We start from the raw sequence: 23872 nt of genomic DNA on the forward strand, positions 1-23872 counted from the left end.
CGTCAAACACGTCATGCGTGTGAGAAGCGATGGATGCTGCCGTGGATTTTTTTTTTTTAAAAAAAGAAAGACGGGGAGGGAGTCGGGGGGGATGGCGGTGGAGGACGAGGGGAAACAGGTGGGGGATTGGTAGGAAGGTGGGTCGCGGAGGGTGAAGCCAGAGGAGACGCCAGCAGCAGGGAGAGAAGCTGCGACTGCAGCCGAGGAGCCGAGCAGAGCGGAGCTGAGCAGCAGACAGACGGGTCCCGGACTTAGGAGGGGAGGAGGGGGGAGGAAAACAGCAAGAAAGGAAGGATGAGGGAAAATGTGAGGAGGACGAAAAGAAGATGGGGGAGTTGGTAGAGGTGGCAGGGGGGAGATGAGACGGACACTCACCCGTTTCAGCAGGCTCTCCACAGGATCGCACAATCCCTGCTCTGTGATCCCATCCTGGGGAAAGGCGCAGCAAGATCCTGGAGCTTCATCCACTGAATACCAATTGGGCTGCTATTATCAGCCACACACACACGCGCGCGCGCACGACGCACACGCGCAGACACACACCGGCTCTGTGGACGAGGAGAAGGCACAAGCACACGGAGTCACGTCTGGGGCCAGTTGCTCCGAATGGAGAAAAGAAAAAGAAGACGGCAAACAAATCTTTGAAAAAATAAAAATAAAAAAAGATTAAATAAATGTACAAACAAAGAAATAAATAAATAAAAGGTTGGAAGTGATGCAAAGGGAGGAACGTTGCGGCGCGGCGGCAACATTTGCATACTGCTTCTCCTCCGCGTCTTATTTCCTCTTCTTTTTTTCCCCTCATGAAAAAAAAAAGCATCACAGAGGCAGCGCACAAGCCAGAGGCGCAAAACCAAACACACACACACACACACACACACACACACACACACACACACTCTCTACTCTGACATTTACAGCCTATACGTGCACTTACTGGGCAGATTTTTCAAACGCCGGCGAGTCCCACCGCCGGCTCGGCTCCAGTCTGGCTCACAGCTCCGCCGCTTCCAAGGATGTTGAGGTGGTGGTGGTGGTGGATAGAGGGGTGGGTGGGGGGGTGCTGTTGTGGGGGGAGTGAGGCAGGGGGTGGGGGGCGAGTTGTCCGCTGTTTTTCTCTTCCGTCTCTCCCCCCGCAGGGCTTCTCACAGCCAGCAGCTGATGCAGAGACAACCAACACCAAAAAATGGAAAAAAATGAGAGAAAAAAAGAGGAGAGAAGAGGCTGAGGATGCCGCTGAGACTCTCTCTCCCTCTCCCTCTCTCACTCTCTCTCCTGCCCTCCGCTCGCCCTCTGTCCTCTCTATTTCCCCACTCGTGCGCGAGTGGTATCTCACAGGCGAAGCTCCGGCTTCCTCTCCCCCGTCTCCCTCGTCTCCCCCAGATCCATGTGTTGATTCAGGCTCCGCTCTCGCTCTCGCTCAGCCGCACGGCCGTGATTCGGCGACGGAAGCTGCATCCACTCAGTCACTCTCTCTCTCTCTCTCTCTCTCTCTCTCTCTCTCTCTCTACCCCCTCCTGTTTTTTTTTCCCCACCTCGGCTGCGCTCCGTCTGTAGCAAACCCCCTCGAACCTCCTCGGCTCTCTCTCCAATCTAATCATCTCTCTCTCTCTCTCCCTCTCTCTCTCTCTCTCTCTCTCTCTCTCTCTCTCTCTCTCTCTCTCTCTCTCTCCCTCCTCCTCCTCCTCTCTCGCTGCACCCTCCCACTCTCACCCCTCCCTCCCTCCTTCCCTTCCTCCCGCTTCCCAACACCCTCTGCTTTACTCTCCCTCTCTCTCCTTCTCTCTCTCTCTCCCCCTCGCTCTCTCCCTTCTAGGTATTTTTCTCAAAGATGAATATCAACTCACCACCGCCGCCACCACCGTTTCTCCTCTTCTCTGTCACTCACTTGCATCTGAAATGGAGGGCAGAGTGGGGGAAAATAAACACAACAAAAGAGCAGAAAACACGCACTATCTGACTGCGGGACACACACACACGCATGAGCGGAGGGTGATTGCGATGGATCCACCGCCAGAGTGAAAACTAGCGTGGCGCTGGTCTGACGTTGAGCGTCACGCTCAGTGTGACAAACGCAATTGCAACGCATAAAAATGTGTGCGACTCAGCCCGGGAACAAAGACGCTGCACGTTCACATCGGAGGTAAAAGTGCAGAAATTGGCAGAGTGAAGGCATGGACACAACTCGCCAAGCGTGTTGGTCGAAGATGTGCGACCGGTGGAAGGCGGCCGAGGTTGGAGGTCAAGATGCAACACGCATGCATTCGAAAGGTAGCGGTTCGAAATCATGAGAATTCTGCACCAGAGGTTTAGCGTTTGGAGTTTTGAGTGCGCAAAGTGTGTTCACACTGAGAGGCCACTTGCACTCAGCACTAATCCTGAAGTGATCCTGTGACAGGGCGGGGAAAAAACTGAAGGATGATGGCGCTAACTAACAAGCTAACAAGGGACCAAGCTCCTAACTATGGCAGCATTTATCAATCGGGCAAAGGTCAATCAGGAGAAACTTGTATTGGTTTTATATCCAGTCATTGACCAAGTGCACCAGTCAAGGTGTGGATTTGGTTCCTGGGTGCCGCCCACTGCTCCTCACAGTGGGCGGAGTCAAATTTCATTGGACACCACTTCAATTTGATCAATTACGTGTGTTCTCTTCTCTCTCCATGAAGCAGCAGAAGAAGACGACGAAGAAGAAGAAAAAGAAGAAGAAGATTGATTGATTTTTACAAGCACTTTATTGACAAAAACAAACACGAAAATTATGCAAGAAGAAGCAGAAAAAGAAGAAAAAGTGGAAGAAGAAGAAGCAGAAGAAGAAAAAGCAGAAGAAGCAGAAGAAGAAGGAGAAGTAAACACTGTCACTTTAGCTAAGTGCAAAAAGGCAGAGTGCAATTACGGACTCCGCCGCCTGAGCCAAGGTCGGCGCATCAAAAAATAAGTGTTACAAGGCGCCGAGGCTCCCTGAGAGAAGACGGAGGCTGTGACTCGGAACACAGCGGCTCACTAAAACGCTGCCCGGTAACTAAGTGACCAGGGCCGTGTGTCACTTCCTGATTGGACAGCACTCCAACATGATGGAGGCTTTATGACGGCTGCACTTTATGGAGGCCGAGGAGCGAAGGAGGAGATTGTGTCTCCTTCGCACTTGAACTGGACTGGCTGGCGGCAAGCTAACAGGAAATGACCACTGATGAAAAGTTTCCCGGGCCAGATGAGAAGTGCCGATGCTGCGGCTGCTTCTCTGTGATGTCACCCTGGGCTCTTGGCAACACAGACAAAGACTGGCTGAAGCTGAAGAGGTTTCATGTATAGGAAAATATTTTCTCCTTAAACTCTGACCATGGCGACGGTTACTCACTATTCTGCTGTCGCTGCTTTTATACTTTTACCATGTCACCAGAGATTATGTGTATTTTACAAAGTGAATCTTTTTACCGTGGATTAACGCAGCTCGGGTTCATACAAGTCAAGGTATAAAGTGAAACATGCAGTCAATATTAGTGTCGGGTATGGAAGCGGCTATTCCTTCTGGCTTCTGCGCTGTTAACACTTGGCGCCTGCGCACACGGAAGCAGCCTCGTTGATCACAGCAAGTCACAGGAAAGAATGGAAGAAGAAGCTGCGATACGACCAAACAAAAAAACGAAGCATCGTTTAGAGTCATTTCACAGTTACAGCGGAGGCAATTAGAGGAGTGTGAGAGAGCGGGAGTGCAGGGAAACAGTCCTACATGAACCCCTGCCCGAATGAATGAATCAATTTTGTATTAAAACATAATCTTGATTTTTTTTTTTTTTTAACAATTTAGTTTAGTTGGAAGAACAATATGTAGCAGTTCATTTTACTAGCATTCCTGTCATTATCTCAACGCAAGTCAGTGTCACTTTAATAAAAACTTGGATAATGCATTGTTTAACTAAAGTCTATTACCTAAAAAGCACATTTAAAGTAAACATATGGCTATTCATATTGACATGTGACATGCTAGCTGTAGTTCTCATAAAAAAAATGTTTGTGCTAAAAAAAGTAATCATTTTCATAACCACAGGTACGCATCTAAAAGTACTAATATCAGTATCGGCATACTTGGTATTACTTGGTATCCCCAGTCAGTGGGTCGGTCAGTGGAGTAGCGCAGAATCCCATTTGGACGCACAAACTCCACCCACTCCCTGAGCAACTGAGCGAGCGATTTGTTCGTCTCGCTCTGCCACGAGTCACAGAGCGAGTTGTTTGTTCACACCTCGGCCTTGCAGCGGGGAGGGAGAGCCGGGAACAAGGAACCAGAGCCGACATTTTTACCCGCAGGGCGAATACTGCCATTAGCTCGACACGTTGCCTCGTCTTGTCTACTGCTAACTAGCTTGCTAGCAGCGGAGGAGGACGAGCTAGCAAAGGGGGTCACACAAGAGACGAGGAAATCTCGATTCGGCCAAACGACTCTCGAGTTCGAAGCCGATCAGGACTCGCAAGTGGCGAGCACACGTACGTGCACGCTGGCGCCCGAGCCGAGGACCGTGCGCGCTCTCACCAGAGCGCCCTGACACTTCACACCGGGCTCCCTTGAGCAGAGGTGACATCCCTCCTCACTATTTATAACGCTCACTCATACAAGGCACAACTGTGCGACACTGCGAGCAGACAAGAGGTCTCCAGAGGAGGCGGCTCACACTATGTGATGTCACTTGAGTTCTATCACAACGTGCCGTCTCAACGACTACACAACCGCCCGCACGCCTCTGCAAACAGCAGCGGGGCCGGGGACGCAGGCCTCACCGCGCCTTTGTTCCGTCTCGGTGGCTCTCCGTCGAGTCTTTTTCGATATGGATCTTTCTTTTTTTTTTTCCCTTTCCTCGACACCGCGAGCCCTCTTAGCATTTCATGTTCCGAGACTAGTACGCTTGCCACAGTGTGTTAAATCATTGATTATGTCACTCCTCGCGCTCCGAGTTGGCTCCTTAATTGCTGGCGACAACGCCGCCCGCGCGCTAACTTAACAGCGGTGCAAATTGAACGCGTTGGAACGTACGTGTGTGTGTGTGTCTGTGTGTCTGTGTGTGTGTGTGTGTGTGTGTGTGTGTGTGTGTGTGTGTGTGCGAGAGAGGGAAAATAGACGAGTGGGGGCGATTTCGTCTGAAAAGGTGAAGCGACGGCAAATAATTCCGCACCTTCCTGTCCGCTACTTTAATTAAAACAACAGCTTTAATTAACCTGCACTTGGAAACACACAATCGGGCAGTGTAAGGTTTCGTAAAGGTCTAATTTACAACTTAATTGTCTTCCTCTCCTGACTAATACCTTATAATTTAATCCTTCCATGCACGTCATTCCGCCCCCATCTTTTCAGGCCGAGAAACAACAAACAACAAACAAACGAGCGGCGGAGCGACGCCGAAGGTTCCGGTGTGTTCTCGGCACCACCTTCCCTCCTTCGTTATACACTTCAGTCGTGTTTTCACCTCCTGGCTCTGCATCTCGTGCGGCAGTGGCACATCTCGAGACGTCTGTGTGCAGTGGGCGGACTGTGCTGGAACAACTATTACTCACTCAGGCTCGGGCCTTCGGATTGCAACCCTGTCAAGCCAGAGGTTTGTTGTTGTTTTTTGTTGTTTTTGCATGTGTGTGTGTGTGTGTGTGTGTGTGTGTGTGTGTGTGTGAGTGTGTGTGTGTGATTGCACAAACGAGCCTCTGTGCAGAAATTTGGCTCTGACAGTGAATTGTGTTTTAACCAAATTCAACATTTCTGCACATTTTGATTTGAGTATGTGAGCGTGAAAACACACCTTTATACTCTTTATGCTAACCTGAACGCTACCTGTTAGGTTGTGCATTACCAAGTTTGGGTTGGGCTGCAATAGAGGTTGGAAAATGGCTGCAAAAATTGGTTAAAAAGAAAAATGTGAACATGCGCACGCACGTTTTCTCCCACTCCATCACACACACCTTGCAATTGTGTATAAGCACGTGTGTGTGTGTGTGTGTGGTCTAAAGCCCCTCTTGATTTTCAACATTGTGTGACAACAAACACAAAATGAAGACGTTAAATCTCTCAAGTGTTCCTCCGCCGGCTCTGTCAATAATCCTTCATGTAAAAATGCACATATTTACTGAACCCCTGGTCTCTCTCTCTCTCTCTCTCTCTCTCTCTCTCTCTCTCTCTCTCTCTCTCTCTCTCTCTCTCTCTCTCTCTCTCTCTCTCTCTCTCTCTCTCTCTCTCTCTCTCTCTGTATCCATTCAACAGCTGTCTCTCTCTTCCTCTCTCATCTCCATCATCCCACACCACTTTCCTCCGCTGACAGATGATGCAAAGCGCTTTTACATAACTCGCACATATCATACACTTACGCGCAGGCACGGAGGCGCGCACGCGGAAAAAAAAATAACTTCAAAAACTTCACTCCACCATTACACCTACTGCCGCTGCACACCGCAGCGTCTGTCGAGAGGCCAGACGCCGCAAATGGAAGCGCGCGCGCACGTGTGTGTTTGTGTGTGCATTTGCAGAGACACAGCACTGACTTTCCTTACTTCCATTTTAACTCTTGGAAGGCAATGCAAAGGAGGGAGGGTGGGTGGGAGGGGGGGGGGGGGGGGGTGGGCGGAGGAAGACAGAGGGAGGAGGGAGAATTGACATTCTCCCAGAGCGCTGCGCCGAGCTCGTGGCATAATGATTACCTCCTCAGCATTCTGCTCACAAATGCTTCACTATCAATGAGAGTGAAGGAGGAAGGAGGAAACACGGGGAGGAGGGGGAGGCAGGGAGAGGGTGCAGGAGCCGGCAAGGGGGCGTGAGCGGAGGCGGGGGAGGCGGAGGCGGAGGAGGAGGACGAGGAGATGAACACGTGGGGAGGAACAAGGTGAACAAGAGCGCAGGGGAGGAAAGTAGTGAGTGTGTGTTGCCGCGCCGACGGGGTCAATGGAGGACAATAGGACGGAGCGCGCGGCGGACGTGCGCGCTCACACACATACATTGTAAGCGCAGGTCCACTGGGCTCAAAGTGGCGGTGAGGGTCAGGAGGCTGCAGTTGGCCGACACTCAGGAGTCAGCGGGAGGCAGATTTTCATAGTGAGACGCTTCAGTGCAGTCGCTGCAGTTCCAGAGGCCTCGATGTCGACGCTGCCCCAGCGCCGTCACAGACTTTGGCCTCGCTTGTCTCTCCACCGAGAGGCGGGGGAAACGAGGAGGCCGTTTTGGGGAAGGTTGGCAAATTATGCAGCGTGTGAGAGGGGGGGAGTGCCGCCTCTGTGTGCGAAGCAAACGCCTCGCTTTCCTGCGCCGCCGCTTGCTGCTGCTGCTGCTGCTGCGCCGGCGAAATCTCACGGCTTGGAGTGCCAGCCTGCTCACGGCAGATTAGCGTTGTGGCGCAACAAATGCAAATGGTTTAACATTATGAACTGGGGAGTGGGGGTGTGAAGAGATGCGAGATGCACGCATGAAAATTAAGTCACATGGGCTGACATCTGCGAGTGCAAACGGTGGATTTTGCTCCCGTGGCCGCGACTAATGGGACGTCACACTGACTGAACTACCAAAGCACTGACTGACCACACTGTCTGATGAAGCTTTTCTGCACAGTGCGAGGAGAGTAAACACCGCTCACAAATTGAGTTTCCACACTGAATCCTGCATCAACAATCAAAATGACCAGGTGTAACACAGGGTAAAATACAACAACAACAACAATAATAATAATAATTATAATAATAACAACAACAACAACATTTTGCTCTTTATAAAGGTAACAGAGAGCGATATCCATGCAGATTTCTATTAAACGTGCATGCTGTGCACCACTGTTGGTGCACCGCAGAATTCTCACACTCGCAGAAAAATCCACCACTAAATGCGCCGGGACCACTTTGTCAAAGTCACAGCAGGTAGAGAGAGCCACCTCAGCAAAGAGGGAGACAGAGGCAGGAGGGGGGCGGGGGGTGGACAGGGGATGGGGACAGAACAGGGAGATAAGAAAAGGAAGAGGAGAGGAGAGGAGGAAGAGGAGGAGGAGGGTGTGGAGGAGGCGGATGAGACATATGCAATAAGCAATAAATATGTAATCACAGGGCATAATGAATGGTAAAGGTATGGCGTCCCTAAAAATAGGCCGCTCGTATATTAACAGCCGGATAATAAAAGAGCCGCGAAGGCAGCAGCTCGCTCGCGCTCACTCGTGCGCTCACACAGTGGAAATTCATCTAAATATATCATCCTGCTCGAAATCTCAACTGTAAAGAAAAAGACCGTGTCAAAAGTGAAATGAAGTGTCTAACTGAATCAAGGGCATTTTGGGAATGTTAATTATGTTAGCACGCGTGTGGCAAAAAAAAAAAAAAAAGCAACAACAACTTATTATCAACTGATTGTTTTCCAACAGTTGGACGATGAAATTTGTGTTTTACGACGCGGCTGCTGCTGCGCGACTCGCGCGCTGCAAACGTGAGCAAAATTAAAACAGACTCGGACACGGAAGACACGAGCCACTGCTGCGGACGTCCTTACCTGGAAGTGGAAGCGCATGGCGCTTCCGCGTGGTGGTTCCGCTGCTGTTCGCTCCCGTCTTTATAACCTCATCACCTGCCCAGAGGTTGCCGGTGGTACTGCAGCCTACAGGCTACCTGGAAAAGCTGGGTTTTTTTCGCTCTGGAGCCTAAATAATAACCAGACACATCATAATGGGGAGAAATCATCATTTCCGTCATTTATGCCACGAAATTTCTTATAAAATCTTTTTTGGTTTTCTGTCCATTGAGAGTGTCACTGACACGTGGAGGTAATTAATAACATTTCAAAAGTCACAACATACAGTCGTCTCGCCAGTGAGCGGGTTTGGCCAATACACTTTTGGCCACTCAACTTCAATATATTTATTTCCTTTCTTTTTTTTTTTTTTTTATCTTAAACACCCAGTGTGAAGATTTAGTGTATAAGCTAATGTTGAGGAAATGTTTGAACAAACACTGTGAGTATGAATCATTGTTTACTGATGTCACACTTAATCTCACATTGTTTTCACAGCCAGCTGTGACTTTTGGGGGGGGAATCATTAAAACCCTAAGCAGGGGAAATCTCTTTCTGGAGATCTTAATGCTTCATTAGCTAATAAAACGCAGCAGTTTGCTTATTTGTAGTGACGCTATCAAACTAAAAAAAAAACACACATTTATATTCTCTAATCCATTTCACACTAATAGGTCCCTTTGAAACGTTACACACGCTGGGCCTTTGGACTGTAAAATGCAAGAGCAGTCTGCGGCAAATGTTTTTTTTTTTTCCTTAGAAGATTTCTGGGGCACCATTCCGCCAATTATGTATCGAGTCACTTTAGAAATTTATATGCATTCCTTGAATAAATCAGTGTGTGTGTGTGTGTGTGAAGCCAGACAGACGCAGACGTCCTCCACCTGTGCGGGACACTGTGATGTCAGCAAGTTTCCTGCCGCGAGAAGCTGCGTGTGCACATCGCCTCCTCTGGGTCACGCGGGTATTTTTAGGGTTTTTACGATATGAAAAGTGTTGAGAATTAAAGGGATGCCCAGAGTGGTGAGGGACGGTGGCGGGTTTGGGGGGGGGGGGGGTGACGGCAGCTATTTTTTCCCACCATCCTTTTTCAACAAGGACGTTCCTGATCCTGGCCGCTCTTTTCAGCGCTGCCGTTTCTGCATAATTAGCCGTTTCATTTCATTTCATTTGGCGACGTGAAGAGGCTCAGATTCCTCTTCCAGCATCCAGCTTCAGAGGCCATCAATCCCATGAATAATTTAAAGGCATAATTACGAGAACCGCGGCACGTGCAACCGTACGTGTGTGTTTATATTCCTCTTAGCTGTGTACATACATGCATGCTTATGCTTTATTTACTCTGTATATTATCCTGTTTGTTTTGCCAGGGTGGTGAAGTCAAGTGAAGTGGACTGCGGGAAGGAGAACGCGGTTCAACTGCAGCCGTTGATTCTGTATTCAGCATGGGACAGAGCACAACCAGAGTCACCTCCAGATGTTAGAAACCAAACAAACTTTGGCCATTAAAACAAAGTGGAAGCACCGCTGCTGCACCGCCCACTTCTAAAATTTGACAGAGGGAGGCCGGAGCAGGAGCAGATGGATGGAGTGTTTTGGTGAGCCACCTCAGAGGAGGAAAAATACATCATGGGATATGTAGAAAACATGTTTTAATTTCTATTGAAAAGTGAAAAGTGTTAGAACAAAATATGTGTCTTTGAAGTCCCCACTGTATTTAGCTCTTTATAGAAATGACTCTTTAAACACTGAAAAATGGATGAAAATCGCCTATTTTATTACTTACTTACTAATATATAATAATTTGTTCTAGTCCAGCGGGCCGGCTTAAAAAGCTTAACGGGCCGCATATGGCCCCCAGGCCGTAGTTTGGCCATGCCTGCTTTCGAAGCAAGCACCTGGCCAGAGTAGGAACACACACACACACACACACACACACACACACACACACACAGGAAGAGAAACAGAGGGCCACACTGATTGCAGCCTTTAGCAGCAGGGCGTTTATAGGTGTAACAGGCTGCGAGTGGCAGCTGTGTGGACCGCTGCCATCGTTCCCCTGCAGGGAGGAACCAGAACACAGGAATAAAAGTAAATTAGATCCGCTGGGTGTCGTGCAAAAGTCGGGTAATTAGAGCCGTGCAAGGCGAAATTAAGCGAGAGAGCGACGAAAAATTAATTTCAGGTGCTTGTCAAGCCGCCTCGCACGATGATTTGTATCTGTCTAAGAAAATAAATCTGTTGAACTCCAGCAAACAGCATATTTAGCTTCCGACAAAACAAACGCTTGGCTTTCTTCTCGCTAACTCTGGCAGTTTGTCTGCACAGAGAGAAAAAAAAATGGCAGCGAAAATTACCAGACCGTTTTGAAAAGGCACCATTGTCTTCGACGATGTTGGCTGCACCGACAGAAATAAGAAAAAAGGAACAAAAAAAATATTTGATTTCTGACGAAGAGGAACCAAGGCCATAAATAAAATACTTTGGCACTTGTCAGCTTGAGCAGTGAATTATTTTCTCTCTCTCTCTCTCTCTCTCTCTCTCTCTCTCTCTCTCTCTCTCTTTGCTGAACAAAGAAACTCAAGCTATATGCTCCAAATTTTAGTGAGGCCACAGAAGAACACAGAGGTCCTGCTGGGAACTCTGGCACTTGGAGGCTCTAATCCCTGTTGTCAGTTTTGCAGATTCAGTATCTCTGCGAGATACATTCTAATAACATAACCTTTCCTGTTGACTCTGCACTTTAGATGCTGGCTTCTTCACGAGCACGTGCCCTGTATCTAATTTGAAGGTCCCATATTTTACTTTTTCCTGGTCTCTTTGGTTTTCAAGCAGTGTTGCATCATTCACCATTGAATGAAACAGCATTTTTAGCCCTGCGCTCACAGCACTCTAAACCGTGGGAAGACCTGGGATAGCTTCCTGCAACAACCCCAGTTGTAGCAGGAACTAATATTTCCTGTCACTACCCCTTATGACATCACAAAGGTATGATTTCCAGAACTGAAGACTCTCATGCACACTTTGTGGGGAGTGTAGAAAGCAAAAGAGGTTAAACAGATAGACCTTTCTCATTAACGGTGCGTTCACTGACAGGCCAGAAACACACGTTATTAATGGAAAAATATTGGTAATGTCGGTTTTGCATCAAATGGGGCCAAGTTACATTCAACGCCAGTGATTAAACATTTCCTGTCTCTGTCTCAACGTTCATCTCTGACCAGCGCTGCTTAAATAAGCATCAGGTTCTGAGCAATGGAAGGCGGAGGTCAAATAACGTACATCTATACATGCACCTTCTCTTGCACCACAAACAGACCTTTACGCTGCTTCGATGGAGCGTTGAAGTCTTGTGTGTGTGATTTTTTTTCTGCCTCTGGCATCAACAGTTTCGATACACGGCTTGTGTGTGTGTGTGTGTGTGTGTGTGTGTGTGTGTGTGTGTGTGTGTGTGCAGCTTCTATGTTGGACAGCAGGTATGATAAACAGCACTCTGCAGAGTATCACCTCTAAAGATTTGCTCAGGAGGGCGGACGGAGGGGGGAAAAAAAGCCAACATGTATTTATCGACCACTTTCCCGTCGACTCACTCAGAAAAGAAATGAAGAGCCGCTGAATTCTTGGCACCCGGCTTCCTTCCCTGCTGCTCAGGAGCCCTCTATTTGCTGATACGCTCCTCACTAGACTGAAAAAAAACCAAAACAATAAATAATAATAAATAAATAAATAAAATAAATGCGACCATTTCCCCATTTTCAGTTCCCTGCACAATCATCAGCATTTCTCCCTTCGATGACATGAAAACAAACCAAGATAGATTGTCTGAATGTGTGTGTGTGTGTGTGTGTGTGCGGTCTCAACCCCCCCTAAGTCAGCAATCAGCCTGTGTGAGACAGCCATAACCTGAGCTCTGGAACCCAGTAATGGGACGAGTGCAGCCCCCCTTCACAATACTCAGATCATAATGCCCCCCACCCCACCCCTGCACACCCCTCAATTCAGACACAAATAGGACCATTATTTTTGATAAGCGTAGAGTGAGGCCTGGATAATTTCATTGTCCGACTTGCCGCCGCAGTGTCACGCTTTCCGCTGCAACATTTGAAATCGTGGCTATATGTCTATATACATAAATATAGATATATATAAAAATGTATGTGTGTCCTTATTGTGTTTAATCGTGGACATTAAGCCACTCAGCAGCACGCGGCGCTGCCGATTCTGATCCATATGCACTCCTCCACTCTATTCCGCCTTTCACGACCGCCAGGTTACAGACAGAAGCGTCAGTTTTAAAAATAAATAAATAAGTAAAAGTTGCGGTGGCGAGGGAGCTCTGTTAATTTTCTTGGCGGGAGGAGCCGAGTGGCTTCATCACAAGGAAGCAGCAGCAGTTTACAGACACAGCCGCCCCAAGTCTTCTTCAAGTTGATGATGTAAATACCATCACTTTTCCTCTTGTACACGTACTGATCCATCTGGAAGTCCAAGTTGGTGCCTCCCAAATGGTCCATGTGTCCCCAATGGTCCATCTCTCCACAGGACGGCGGTGACGGCCTCCAGTCGTGCACCTTGTAAAATGATGAGCGGGCAGGCAGGCAGGAAGGCAAGCAAGCGCAAGTTTGAAGGCTGCAGTGGGATGAAAGCAGAGGGAGAGGGGGCGAAAAAAAAAAAATCATAATTTACAGGCCACCGCGGGTAATTTCTCTAATCAATAGCGGTTGTAAATACACATGTCGGCAGAGTATCGGTGGGGCAATTTTTACAACCTGATTTTCAATTAGGCTGAAAGATTCAGTGTTTATCTTTAACACGTAAAGGTTCAGGAGGAATACACAACCCTGCCTTAACAATTCCTAATTTAGCCTGAGAAAGCATTAAAGTGTTGTTATTTTGAAAATAAATAAATAATTAAAGCTGCAAGCAGCAATTAACCCAATGTCTTCTGCTGACGCCCGGCGACGACACCCAGCGACATCTGCTGACTCTGAAAGAAGTATGATTAATCATAACACCCGGTTCACAATGGAAGCGGAAGCGCCGCAAAGCAGAGCACCGAAGAAACTCACCCTATAGACTTGCATTGAATTAGGGTTACCGATAAACCTGAAGCTAGGGTTAAGGTTAGGGTTAGGGTTCCTCAAGTACTAGAAGCCCCAAATTTGCTGTGGGCGCTTCTTGGGGGCTCCTGATGAAAGAGCAAGTGGCCCCATGTCTCTAGGACAAAGTTGAAATTTCACCCCATAGACTTGCATTGAAATAAGGCTGAAGCTAGGGTTAGGGTTAGGGTTAGGGTTAAGGTTAGGGTTAGGGTTCCTCAAGTACTAGAAGCCCCAAATTTGCTGTGGGCGCTTCTTGGGGGCTCCTGATGAAAGAGCAAGTGGCCCCATGTCTCTAGGACAAAGTTGAAATTTCACCCCATAGACTTGCATTGAAATAAGGCTGAAGCTAGGGTTAGGGTTAGGGTTAGGGTTAGGGTTAAGGTTAGGGTTAGGGTTCCTCAAGTACTAGAAGCCCCAAATTTGCTGTGGGCGCTTCTTGGGGGCTCCTGATGAAAGAGCAAGTGGCCCCATGTCTCTAGGACAAAGTTGAAATTTCACCCCATAGACTTGCATTGATATAAGGCTGAAGCTAGGGTTAGGGTTAGGGTTAGGGTTAAGGTTAGGGTTAGGGTTCCTCAAGTACTAGAAGCCCCAAATTTGCTGTGGGCGCTTCTTGGGGGCTCCTGATGAAAGAGCAAGTGGGCCCATGTCTCTAGGACAAAGTTGAAATTTCACCCCATAGACTTGCATTGAAATAAGGCTGAAGCTAGGGTTAGGGTTAAGGTTAGGGTTAGGGTTCCTCAAGTACTAGAAGCCCCAAATTTGCTGTGGGCACTTCTTGGGGGCTCCTGATGAAAGAGCAAGTGGCCCCATGTCTCTAGGACAAAGTTGAAATTTCACCCCATAGACTTGCATTGAAATAAGGCTGAAGCTAGGGTTAGGGTTAGGGTTAGGGTTAGGGTTAAGGTTAGGGTTAGGGTTCCTCAAGTACTAGAAGCCCCAAATTTGCTGTGGGCGCTTCTTGGGGGCTCCTGATGAAAGAGCAAGTGGCCCCATGTCTCTAGGACAAAGTTGAAATTTCACCCCATAGACTTGCATTGAAATAAGGCTGAAGCTAGGGTTAGGGTTAGGGTTAGGGTTAAGGTTAGGGTTAGGGTTCCTCAAGTACTAGAAGCCCCAAATTTGCTGTGGGCGCTTCTTGGGGGCTCCTGATGAAAGAGCAAGTGGCCCCATGTCTCTAGGACAAAGTTGAAATTTCACCCCATAGACTTGCATTGAAATAAGGCTGAAGCTAGGGTTAGGGTTAGGGTTAGGGTTAAGGTTAGGGTTAGGGTTCCTCAAGTACTAGAAGCCCCAAATTTGCTGTGGGCGCTTCTTGGGGGCTCCTGATGAAAGAGCAAGTGGCCCCATGTCTCTAGGACAAAGTTGAAATTTCACCCCATAGACTTGCATTGAAATAAGGCTGAAGCTAGGGTTAGGGTTAGGGTTAGGGTTAAGATTAGGGTTAGGGTTCCTCAAGTACTAGAAGCCCCAAATTTGCTGTGGGCGCTTCTTGGGGGCTCCTGATGAAAGAGCAAGTGGCCCCATGTCTCTAGGACAAAGTTGAAATTTCACGCCATTGACTTGCATTGAAATAAGGCTGAAGCTAGGGTTAGGGTTAGGGTTAGGGTTAAGGTTAGGGTTAGGGTTCCTCAAGTACTAGAAGCCCCAAATTTGCTGTGGGCACTTCTTGGGGGCTCCTGATGAAAGAGCAAGTGGCCCCATGTCTCTAGGACAAAGTTGAAATTTCACCCCATAGACTTGCATTGAAATAAGGCTGAAGCTAGGGTTAGGGTTAGGGTTAGGGCTAGGGTTAAGGTTAGGGTTAGGGTTCCTCAAGTACTAGAAGCCCCAAATTTGCTGTGGGCGCTTCTTGGGGGCTCCTGATGAAAGAGCAAGTGGCCCCATGTCTCTAGGACAAAGTTGAAATTTCACCCCATAGACTTGCATTGAAATAAGGCTGAAGCTAGGGTTAGGGTTAGGGTTAGGGCTAGAGTTAAGATTAGGGTTAGGGTTCCTCAAGTACTAGAAGCCCCAAATTTGCTGTGGGCGCTTCTTGGGGGCTCCTGATGAAAGAGCAAGTGGCCCCATGTCTCTAGGACAAAGTTGAAATTTCACCCCATAGACTTGCATTGAAATAAGGCTGAAGCTAGGGTTAGGGTTAGGGTTAGGGTTAAGGTTAGGGTTAGGGTTCCTCAAGTACTAGAAGCCCCAAATTTGCTGTGGGCGCTTCTTGGGGGCTCCTGATGAAAGAGCAAGTGGCCCCATGTCTCTAGGACAAAGTTGAAATTTCACCCCATAGACTTGCATTGAAATAAGGCTGAAGCTAGGGTTAGGGTTAGGGTTAGGGTTAAGGTTAGGGTTAGGGTACCTCAAGTACTAGAAGCCCCAAATTTGCTGTGGGCGCTTCTTGGGGGCTCCTGATGAAAGAGCAAGTGGCCCCATGTCTCTAGGACAAAGTTGAAATTTCACGCCATTGACTTGCATTGAAATAAGGCTGAAGCTAGGGTTAGGGTTAGGGTTAAGGTTAGGGTTAGGGTTCCTCAAGTACTAGAAGCCCCAAATTTGCTGTGGGCGCTTCTTGGGGGCTCCTGATGAAAGAGCAAGTGGCCCCATGTCTCTAGGACAAAGTTGAAATTTCACCCCATAGACTTGCATTGAAATAAGGCTGAAGCTAGGGTTAGGGTTAGGGTTAGGGTTAGGGTTAAGGTTAGGGTTAGGGTTCCTCAAGTACTAGAAGCCCCAAATTTGCTGTGGGCGCTTCTTGGGGGCTCCTGATGAAAGAGCAAGTGGCCCCATGTCTCTAGGACAAAGTTGAAATTTCACCCCATAGACTTGCATTGAAATAAGGCTGAAGCTAGGGTTAGGGTTAGGGTTAGGGTTAAGGTTAGGGTTAGGGTTCCTCAAGTACTAGAAGCCCCAAATTTGCTGTGGGCGCTTCTTGGGGGCTCCTGATGAAAGAGCAAGTGGCCCCATGTCTCTAGGACAAAGTTGAAATTTCACCCCATAGACTTGCATTGAAATAAGGCTGAAGCTAGGGTTTAGGTTAGGGTTAGGGTTCCTCAAGTACTAGAAGCCCCAAATTTGCTGTGGGCGCTTCTTGGGGGCTCCTGATGAAAGAGCAAGTGGCCCCATGTCTCTAGGACAAAGTTGAAATTTCACCCCATAGACTTGCATTGAAATAAGGCTGAAGTTAGGGTTAGGGTTAGGGTTAGGGTTAAGGTTAGGGTTAGGGTTCCTCAAGTACTAGAAGCCCCAAATTTGCTGTGGGCGCTTCTTGGGGGCTCCTGATGAAAGAGCAAGTGGCCCCATGTCTCTAGGACAAAGTTGAAATTTCACCCCATAGACTTGCATTGAAATAAGGCTGAAGCTAGGGTTAGGGTTAGGGTTAGGGTTAGGGTTAAGGTTAGGGTTAGGGTTCCTCAAGTACTAGAAGCCCCAAATTTGCTGTGGGCGCTTCTTGGGGGCTCCTGATGAAAGAGCAAGTGGCCCCATGTCTCTAGGACAAAGTTGAAATTTCACCCCATAGACTTGCATTGAAATAAGGCTGAAGCTAGGGTTTAGGTTAGGGTTAGGGTTCCTCAAGTACTAGAAGCCCCAAATTTGCTGTGGGCGCTTCTTGGGGGCTCCTGATGAAAGAGCAAGTGGCCCCATGTCTCTAGGACAAAGTTGAAATTTCACCCCATAGACTTGCATTGAAATAAGGCTGAAGTTAGGGTTCCTCAAGTACTAGAAGCCCCAAATTTGCTGTGGGCGCTTCTTGGGGGCTCCTGATGAAAGAGCAAGTGGCCCCATGTCTCTAGGACAAAGTTGAAATTTCACCCCATAGACTTGCATTGAAATAAGGCTGAAGCTAGGGTTAGGGTTAGGGTTAAGGTTAGGGTTAGGGTTCCTCAAGTACTAGAAGCCCCAAATTTGCTGTGGGCGCTTCTTGGGGGCTCCTGATGAAAGAGCAAGTGGCCCCATGTCTCTAGGACAAAGTTGAAATTTCACCCCATAGACTTGCATTGAAATAAGGCTGAAGCTAGGGTTAGGGTTAGGGTTAGGGTTAGGGTTAAGGTTAGGGTTAGGGTTCCTCAAGTACTAGAAGCCCCAAATTTGCTGTGGGCGCTTCTTGGGGGCTCCTGATGAAAGAGCAAGTGGCCCCATGTCTCTAGGACAAAGTTGAAATTTCACCCCATAGACTTGCATTGAAATAAGGCTGAAGCTAGGGTTAGGGTTAGGGTTAGGGTTAAGGTTAGGGTTAGGGTTCCTCAAGTACTAGAAGCCCCAAATTTGCTGTGGGCGCTTCTTGGGGGCTCCTGATGAAAGAGCAAGTGGCCCCATGTCTCTAGGACAAAGTTGAAATTTCACCCCATAGACTTGCATTGAAATAAGGCTGAAGCTAGGGTTAGGGTTAGGGTTAGGGTTAGGGTTAGGGTTAAGGTTAGGGTTAGGGTTCCTCAAGTACTAGAAGCCCCAAATTTGCTGTGGGCGCTTCTTGGGGGCTCCTGATGAAAGAGCAAGTGGCCCCATGTCTCTAGGACAAAGTTGAAATTTCACCCCATAGACTTGCATTGAAATAAGGCTGAAGCTAGGGTTAGGGTTAGGGTTAGGGTTAAGGTTAGGGTTAGGGTTCCTCAAGTACTAGAAGCCCCAAATTTGCTGTGGGCGCTTCTTGGGGGCTCCTGATGAAAGAGCAAGTGGCCCCATGTCTCTAGGACAAAGTTGAAATTTCACCCCATAGACTTGCATTGAAATAAGGCTGAAGCTAGGGTTAGGGTTAGGGTTAGGGTTAAGATTAGGGTTAGGGTTCCTCAAGTACTAGAAGCCCCAAATTTGCTGTGGGCACTTCTTGGGGGCTCCTGATGAAAGAGCAAGTGGCCCCATGTCTCTAGGACAAAGTTGAAATTTCACCCCATAGACTTGCATTGAAATAAGGCTGAAGCTAGGGTTAGGGTTAGGGTTAGGGCTAGGGTTAAGGTTAGGGTTAGGGTTCCTCAAGTACTAGAAGCCCCAAATTTGCTGTGGGCGCTTCTTGGGGGCTCCTGATGAAAGAGCAAGTGGCCCCATGTCTCTAGGACAAAGTTGAAATTTCACCCCATAGACTTGCATTGAAATAAGGCTGAAGCTAGGGTTAGGGTTAGGGTTAGGGCTAGGGTTAAGATTAGGGTTAGGGTTCCTCAAGTACTAGAAGCCCCAAATTTGCTGTGGGCGCTTCTTGGGGGCTCCTGATGAAAGAGCAAGTGGCCCCATGTCTCTAGGACAAAGTTGAAATTTCACCCCATAGACTTGCATTGAAATAAGGCTGAAGCTAGGGTTAGGGTTAGGGTTAGGGTTAAGGTTAGGGTTAGGGTTCCTCAAGTACTAGAAGCCCCAAATTTGCTGTGGGCGCTTCTTGGGGGCTCCTGATGAAAGAGCAAGTGGCCCCATGTCTCTAGGACAAAGTTGAAATTTCACCCCATAGACTTGCATTGAAATAAGGCTGAAGCTAGGGTTAGGGTTAGGGTTAAGGTTAGGGTTAGGGTACCTCAAGTACTAGAAGCCCCAAATTTGCTGTGGGCGCTTCTTGGGGGCTCCTGATGAAAGAGCAAGTGGCCCCATGTCTCTAGGACAAAGTTGAAATTTCACGCCATTGACTTGCATTGAAATAAGGCTGAAGCTAGGGTTAGGGTTAGGTTTAGGGTTAAGGTTAGGGTTAGGGTTCCTCAAGTACTAGAAGCCCCAAATTTGCTGTGGGCGCTTCTTGGGGGCTCCTGATGAAAGAGCAAGTGGCCCCATGTCTCTAGGACAAAGTTGAAATTTCACCCCATAGACTTGCATTGAAATAAGGCTGAAGCTAGGGTTAGGGTTAGGGTTAGGGTTAAGGTTAGGGTTAGGGTACCTCAAGTACTAGAAGCCCCAAATTTGCTGTGGGCGCTTCTTGGGGGCTCCTGATGAAAGAGCAAGTGGCCCCATGTCTCTAGGACAAAGTTGAAATTTCACGCCATTGACTTGCATTGAAATAAGGCTGAAGCTAGGGTTAGGGTTAGGGTTAGGGTTAAGGTTAGGGTTAGGGTTCCTCAAGTACTAGAAGCCCCAAATTTGCTGTGGGCGCTTCTTGGGGGCTCCTGATGAAAGAGCAAGTGGCCCCATGTCTCTAGGACAAAGTTGAAATTTCACCCCATAGACTTGCATTGAAATAAGGCTGAAGCTAGTGTTAGGGTTAGGGTTAGGGTTCCTCAAGTACTAGAAGCCCCAAATTTGCTGTGGGCGCTTCTTGGGGGCTCCTGATGAAAGAGCAAGTGGCCCCATGTCTCTAGGACAAAGTTGAAATTTCACCCCATAGACTTGCATTGAAATAAGGCTGAAGCTAGGGTTAGGGTTAGGGTTAGGGTTAAGGTTAGGGTTAGGGTTCCTCAAGTACTAGAAGCCCCAAATTTGCTGTGGGCGCTTCTTGGGGGCTCCTGATGAAAGAGCAAGTGGCCCCATGTCTCTAGGACAAAGTTGAAATTTCACCCCATAGACTTGCATTGATATAAGGCTGAAGCTAGGGTTAGGGTTAGGGTTAGGGTTAAGGTTAGGGTTAGGGTTCCTCAAGTACTAGAAGCCCCAAATTTGCTGTGGGCGCTTCTTGGGGGCTCCTGATGAAAGAGCAAGTGGCCCCATGTCTCTAGGACAAAGTTGAAATTTCACCCCATAGACTTGCATTGAAATAAGGCTGAAGCTAGGGTTAGGGTTAGGGTTAGGGTTAATGTTAAGGTTAGGGTTAGGGTTCCTCAAGTACTAGAAGCCCCAAATTTGCTGTGGGCGCTTCTTGGGGGCTCCTGATGAAAGAGCAAGTGGCCCCATGTCTCTAGGACAAAGTTGAAATTTCACCCCATAGACTTGCATTGATATAAGGCTGAAGCTATGGTTAGGGTTAGGGTTAGGGCTAGGGTTAAGGTTAGGGTTAGGGTTCCTCAAGTACTAGAAGCCCCAAATTTGCTGTGGGCGCTTCTTGGGGGCTCCTGATGAAAGAGCAAGTGGCCCCATGTCTCTAGGACAAAGTTGAAATTTCACCCCATAGACTTGCATTGAAATAAGGCTGAAGCTAGGGTTAGGGTTAGGGTTAGGGCTAGGGTTAAGATTAGGGTTAGGGTTCCTCAAGTACTAGAAGCCCCAAATTTGCTGTGGGCGCTTCTTGGGGGCTCCTGATGAAAGAGCAAGTGGCCCCATGTCTCTAGGACAAAGTTGAAATTTCACCCCATAGACTTGCATTGAAATAAGGCTGAAGCTAGGGTTAGGGTTAGGGTTAGGGTTAAGGTTAGGGTTAGGGTACCTCAAGTACTAGAAGCCCCAAATTTGCTGTGGGCGCTTCTTGGGGGCTCCTGATGAAAGAGCAAGTGGCCCCATGTCTCTAGGACAAAGTTGAAATTTCACGCCATTGACTTGCATTGAAATAAGGCTGAAGCTAGGGTTAGGGTTAGGGTTAGGGTTAAGGTTAGGGTTAGGGTTCCTCAAGTACTAGAAGCCCCAAATTTGCTGTGGGCGCTTCTTGGGGGCTCCTGATGAAAGAGCAAGTGGCCCCATGTCTCTAGGACAAAGTTGAAATTTCACCCCATAGACTTGCATTGAAATAAGGCTGAAGCTAGTGTTAGGGTTAGGGTTAGGGTTAGGGTTCCTCAAGTACTAGAAGCCCCAAATTTGCTGTGGGCGCTTCTTGGGGGCTCCTGATGAAAGAGCAAGTGGCCCCATGTCTCTAGGACAAAGTTGAAATTTCACCCCATAGACTTGCATTGAAATAAGGCTGAAGCTAGGGTTAGGGTTAGGGTTAGGGTTAAGATTAGGGTTAGGGTTCCTCAAGTACTAGAAGCCCCAAATTTGCTGTGGGCACTTCTTGGGGGCTCCTGATGAAAGAGCAAGTGGCCCCATGTCTCTAGGACAAAGTTGAAATTTCACCCCATAGACTTGCATTGAAATAAGGCTGAAGCTAGGGTTAGGGTTAGGGTTAGGGCTAGGGTTAAGGTTAGGGTTAGGGTTCCTCAAGTACTAGAAGCCCCAAATTTGCTGTGGGCGCTTCTTGGGGGCTCCTGATGAAAGAGCAAGTGGCCCCATGTCTCTAGGACAAAGTTGAAATTTCACGCCATTGACTTGCATTGAAATAAGGCTGAAGCTAGGGTTAGGGTTAGGGTTAGGGTTAAGGTTAGGGTTAGGGTTCCTCAAGTACTAGAAGCCCCAAATTTGCTGTGGGCGCTTCTTGGGGGCTCCTGATGAAAGAGCAAGTGGCCCCATGTCTCTAGGACAAAGTTGAAATTTCACCCCATAGACTTGCATTGAAATAAGGCTGAAGCTAGTGTTAGGGTTAGGGTTAGGGTTAGGGTTCCTCAAGTACTAGAAGCCCCAAATTTGCTGTGGGCGCTTCTTGGGGGCTCCTGATGAAAGAGCAAGTGGCCCCATGTCTCTAGGACAAAGTTGAAATTTCACCCCATAGACTTGCATTGAAATAAGGCTGAAGCTAGGGTTAGGGTTAGGGTTAGGGTTAAGGTTAGGGTTAGGGTTCCTCAAGTACTAGAAGCCCCAAATTTGCTGTGGGCGCTTCTTGGGGGCTCCTGATGAAAGAGCAAGTGGCCCCATGTCTCTAGGACAAAGTTGAAATTTCACCCCATAGACTTGCATTGATATAAGGCTGAAGCTAGGGTTAGGGTTAGGGTTAGGGTTAAGGTTAGGGTTAGGGTTCCTCAAGTACTAGAAGCCCCAAATTTGCTGTGGGCGCTTCTTGGGGGCTCCTGATGAAAGAGCAAGTGGCCCCATGTCTCTAGGACAAAGTTGAAATTTCACCCCATAGACTTGCATTGAAATAAGGCTGAAGCTAGGGTTAGGGTTAGGGTTAGGGTTAATGTTAAGGTTAGGGTTAGGGTTCCTCAAGTACTAGAAGCCCCAAATTTGCTGTGGGCGCTTCTTGGGGGCTCCTGATGAAAGAGCAAGTGGCCCCATGTCTCTAGGACAAAGTTGAAATTTCACCCCATAGACTTGCATTGATATAAGGCTGAAGCTAGGGTTAGGGTTAGGGTTAGGGCTAGGGTTAAGGTTAGGGTTAGGGTTCCTCAAGTACTAGAAGCCCCAAATTTGCTGTGGGCGCTTCTTGGGGGCTCCTGATGAAAGAGCAAGTGGCCCCATGTCTCTAGGACAAAGTTGAAATTTCACCCCATAGACTTGCATTGAAATAAGGCTGAAGCTAGGGTTAGGGTTAGGGTTAGGGCTAGGGTTAAGATTAGGGTTAGGGTTCCTCAAGTACTAGAAGCCCCAAATTTGCTGTGGGCGCTTCTTGGGGGCTCCTGATGAAAGAGCAAGTGGCCCCATGTCTCTAGGACAAAGTTGAAATTTCACCCCATAGACTTGCATTGAAATAAGGCTGAAGCTAGGGTTAGGGTTAGGGTTAGGGTTAAGGTTAGGGTTAGGGTTCCTCAAGTACTAGAAGCCCCAAATTTGCTGTGGGCGCTTCTTGGGGGCTCCTGATGAAAGAGCAAGTGGCCCCATGTCTCTAGGACAAAGTTGAAATTTCACCCCATAGACTTGCATTGAAATAAGGCTGAAGCTAGGGTTAGGGTTAGGGTTAAGGTTAGGGTTAGGGTACCTCAAGTACTAGAAGCCCCAAATTTGCTGTGGGCGCTTCTTGGGGGCTCCTGATGAAAGAGCAAGTGGCCCCATGTCTCTAGGACAAAGTTGAAATTTCACGCCATTGACTTGCATTGAAATAAGGCTGAAGCTAGGGTTAGGGTTAGGTTTAGGGTTAAGGTTAGGGTTAGGGTTCCTCAAGTACTAGAAGCCCCAAATTTGCTGTGGGCGCTTCTTGGGGGCTCCTGATGAAAGAGCAAGTGGCCCCATGTCTCTAGGACAAAGTTGAAATTTCACCCCATAGACTTGCATTGAAATAAGGCTGAAGCTAGGGTTAGGGTTAGGGTTAGGGTTAAGGTTAGGGTTAGGGTACCTCAAGTACTAGAAGCCCCAAATTTGCTGTGGGCGCTTCTTGGGGGCTCCTGATGAAAGAGCAAGTGGCCCCATGTCTCTAGGACAAAGTTGAAATTTCACGCCATTGACTTGCATTGAAATAAGGCTGAAGCTAGGGTTAGGGTTAGGGTTAGGGTTAAGGTTAGGGTTAGGGTTCCTCAAGTACTAGAAGCCCCAAATTTGCTGTGGGCGCTTCTTGGGGGCTCCTGATGAAAGAGCAAGTGGCCCCATGTCTCTAGGACAAAGTTGAAATTTCACCCCATAGACTTGCATTGAAATAAGGCTGAAGCTAGTGTTAGGGTTAGGGTTAGGGTTAGGGTTCCTCAAG

At 48.1% G+C, this 23872-nt stretch overlaps 1 long non-coding RNA gene across 1 annotated transcript; it reads right to left on the reverse strand.

Annotated features, from left to right (window-relative positions):
• Nucleotides 1-371: 371 nt before the first annotated feature.
• Nucleotides 372-1924, reverse strand: LOC142904761 (uncharacterized). The gene is made up of 3 exons (XR_012929444.1): nt 1848-1924; nt 938-1158; nt 372-548 (listed from the first exon to the last, which is right to left on the reverse strand). It is a non-coding gene; the product is annotated as an uncharacterized LOC142904761 (long non-coding RNA).
• Nucleotides 1925-23872: the final 21948 nt, after the last annotated feature.

This window comes from Nelusetta ayraudi, unplaced genomic scaffold (assembly GCF_046127955.1).
Source record: "Nelusetta ayraudi isolate G7.1 ecotype Tasmania unplaced genomic scaffold, CSIRO-AGI_Nayr_v1 ptg000131l, whole genome shotgun sequence".
In the NCBI taxonomy this organism is placed as follows: Eukaryota; Metazoa; Chordata; class Actinopteri; order Tetraodontiformes; family Monacanthidae; genus Nelusetta; species Nelusetta ayraudi.